Below are 3,712 nucleotides of genomic sequence, written 5' to 3'. Positions count from 1 at the left end.
GAAGCAGCAATCCCCAGAGTATAAATTGTCCCAGCATAGTCCTTTTTGGATGACTATCTGGAGCTCACCTTTGTCTTCTCACCCTCACCGTCCTTCTCTGTAGCAGGCCATCCAGCTTCACAAACAGCCAAGTCAGAACAGGTTTGTGCATGGCAAACTGCAGTGGCTGGCATGAAGTCCCAACGCAACTCCTGGGCAGTTTTTACAGCAGCACGTACTTGACAGCAGGAGATCAGAAAGGGCATAATTCAGCAGAGATGGAAATCCCTTTGCTGCTGCTGCTGCCAGTTTGAAAATGGTGTTCTCTCTTTCCAGATTTTTAGCAGTGGACTGACCCATGGACACTGAAGGAGACATCCAGCACAGCGCAGAGCACATAGGGCAAAGAAGCACTACAAAGGACTACAGGATGTCCACTCAGTTGTGTTGTGCACATAATTCAGGGAAATCTGCGTGGAAGCACTGAATTGCGATGAAGTAACTGGTAGCTGGTGCAGTGTGAAACTCTTCCTGGAAACATTTCATGCTTTGCGGTGACTTTGTATAGCCAACCGCCTCGATTCTAGCTGGGAAATGCATGGGGTGAGGTGCTCAGTTCTCACCAGGCGCACAGTTCTGCGTGAGTAGCATGTTTCTGCTTGGAGCCGACTGCACCTAAGGTCTACGAGCAGGACTGTCAGATCAGGACCAAACTCCACTGTCAAAGCAGCATAGGGAGAGATATAGGGCATATCCCTGGATGTATTCAGCTCTACAAGTGCCACTGAAGGACTGGCTTTATCCTATCATTACAGACACTTTCATATTTAGCATTTTAAAATTCTCTTTGGAAGTTTGCAACAGTGGGAAGTGGTTTTAAAGCAACCATTAATGCCTGGCAGAAATAAACATCCCCTTAGGGGTGGCGACAAATTTGTTTGATGCTATGGGAGTGTTAGAGTGATGATGTAGCATGACGGTCCAGGAATGATATGAGAGAGCTTTTCTTAGGCCGATATCTTTTATGGGACCAACTGCACAGCTGGGATAGAGTTAGGCAAGCTGTTGACTGCAAGAGCAGTAGACCTGAAGTAGAATGTGTCTTGCATATGGCAGCTTGTTTGACTCTACCCCAATTCTGCAGTTGGTCTAATAATATTCATCACCCTAAGAAATCCTTGCCTCTTTAATGAGTATATCATCTCCATGCCTTTGTTACGCTAAATAAGAATTCACTTTTCAACCAACTGCTGTTAAGACCAAGACAGAGAGAGGGCAGATACCGGAATCAGGCAGGCTGCTTTAGTGGCTGTTGGAACAACAAAACAAGATTTCTTAACTCGTTGGGCACTGCTATTGAGAGACAGAGTGAAACGAGTCAGCACCAAAATAATACAGATAGTCATTCAGGCGTGATCTTTAAGCTTCCCAAGCACGGTCTTGGCTGACCAGTCAAGAAAGAGAAGATACAGCATGGAGAAAACACTGAGTGCTGTAGGGCAGAGTTCAGAGGAAAACTGAAGTCCAAATTGGGCTTGTTGGGTGATGTCCTCAAGACTGATGACGCCTCAGGTCCAGACATATAGGTATGTGGAATACTTGTGAAACACGTAATACAACTTGTGTTCACATCTTTGCTTCAGGAGTGCTCCAGGCCCCACAAACCACTGATGGGAACACCAGCACTTCAATATAAAAACTTTGTTGTTCCAGTAAGAATCTAAGCCCATATTTAACCTTTTCTTCCCAAAAGAACTCCTGTTCCGTAGCCAGTAAAGCTCCCCTGTGCCTGGCACTATCTGAACTAGTGGCTGCAGGGAAACATTATGCTGTAGGTTGTTCCTAGAGAGCCTACAAAATCTCAGAAAGAAGCCAATATCAAATATTGTTGGACTTACAACATTAGAGGGTTCTTGGGCTAGGGTTTTTTGGACATACACCTTGCTGGGGTTATTTGACCCCAGCAGTCTATCCTGCCCGGAGCAGAGGGGCTGGACCTGATGATCTCACAAAGTCCCTTCCAGCCCAAAACTTCTCTGAACCTGTGAACATTTCTCAGCAGGTTGTTTACCACCTTTGTTTTGTCAGGGAGATTTTCAGGCTAATGAAAACAAATCCATCATTGAATCAAACTCACTCCCCTTTCATAGGAAAATAGTGCTGGAACAAACATCACAAAGTCATCTAGTCCAGCCCCTGCTCGAGGTAGGATCACCCCGACAAAAACCATCTCAGACAACTGTCTGCCCAACCTGCTCTTGAAAATGTCCAGAGATGGAGAGATCACAACTTCTCTAGGTAGCCTGTTTCAATGTTTGACCACCCTCAAAGTTGGGAAGTTCCTCCTAATGACTGACCTAGATTTCCTCTGCTGCAGCTTGAAACCATTGCTCCTAGTCCTGTCCCCTATGGCCAGAGAGAAAAGTGCATCTCCATCCTCTCTACGATCTCCCCTCAGGTATTTGAAGACTGTTATCAAATCCCCCTCAGTCTTCTCTTCTCCAGACTAAATAACCCTAGCTCTTTTAGCCTTTCCTCATAAGCCATGCTCCCCAGGCCCCTAGTTATTTTTGTTGTTCTCTGCTGGACTTTTTCCAATCTGTCCATCAGCAGCAGCAGCAGCAACCCCTCGTGGTTGACAAGGATCAGTCCCACGAGTCAAGTAAAGGGTTGTAGATAAGTCCGTTGATGGCTAAGGTTAAAGGGAGGGTTGAACCACAAATTTCTCAGTCTTGTTTCCTTTCCTTCCATTTCTGTCATTTTTCTTCCTCCAGGGCAAGACAGTTTTCCTTAAAGTAGGAAAGGCGTTGCCCCGGGCTAGTTTCTCCCAATTTGGAATGCCAATGCCACACTTTTTTAATGCTCACCTTGAGGGTGTCCTGGAAGCATTTCCTCTGGCCCCTGCATGTCCGTTGTCTTTGACTGAGTTGGGAGTAGAGCAGCTGTTGAGGTAAATCTACATCAGGCCTGTGCACACAGTGCCCGGTCCAATGCAGCAGATGTTGAATAATCAGCGCTTCCATACTGGTGGTGTTATGATCAGTGAGGACACCTAAAGGCAAGCGTGTCTTCTCTTCCAGGTTGGCTGATCCCGTACGGCGAGCTTTAAACTAGCCTCACCAGGGGAGGGGGCAGCAGGAAGACGAGGAGACACCACCCGAGCAAGACAGGTGACAAATGCTAGGAGTGTTAAGGTAAGGAATGGGGGCCCAGACCGTCTCCCTAATCGGGGGGTGGCACACACAGTCTTGCAAGGCCTTAAATGCCTATATACCAATGCTCGCAGTATGGGGAATAAACAAGAGGAACTCGCCCTCAGAATAGCTAGTTCAAACCCTGATATCATAGGGCTAACAGAAACGTGGCGGGATTCGTCCCATGACTGGGCAGTTAGCATTAGGGGCAATAGACTTTACAGGTGGGATAGAGAAGGAAGGAAAGGCGGTGGTGGGCGCTCTATGTCGAGGAGCACTACACATCCTCTGCCAGTAGAATGGGGTCAGACGAAGAGCAGGCTGAAGTGCTCTGGGTCAACATACAAGGGGGCCATGGGGAGAGGGATCCAACTGTGGGGGTCTACTACAGACCCCCCAACCCAGGGGAGGAGCTGGACCGGGAATTTTTGGGCCAGCTTGCAGAGGCACTTAAGGCAAGGGATGTAGTTGTCATGGGTGATTTTAATTACCCAGACATCTGCTGGGAGGAACAGTCAGCCAGGACGGACCGTTCCAGG

The sequence above is a fragment of the Crocodylus porosus genome, unplaced genomic scaffold (assembly GCF_001723895.1).
Source record: "Crocodylus porosus isolate Cpor-Errol unplaced genomic scaffold, CroPor_comp1, whole genome shotgun sequence".
Lineage (NCBI taxonomy): Eukaryota > Metazoa > Chordata > Crocodylia > Crocodylidae > Crocodylus > Crocodylus porosus.
This window is presented reverse-complemented; position numbering follows the sequence as displayed.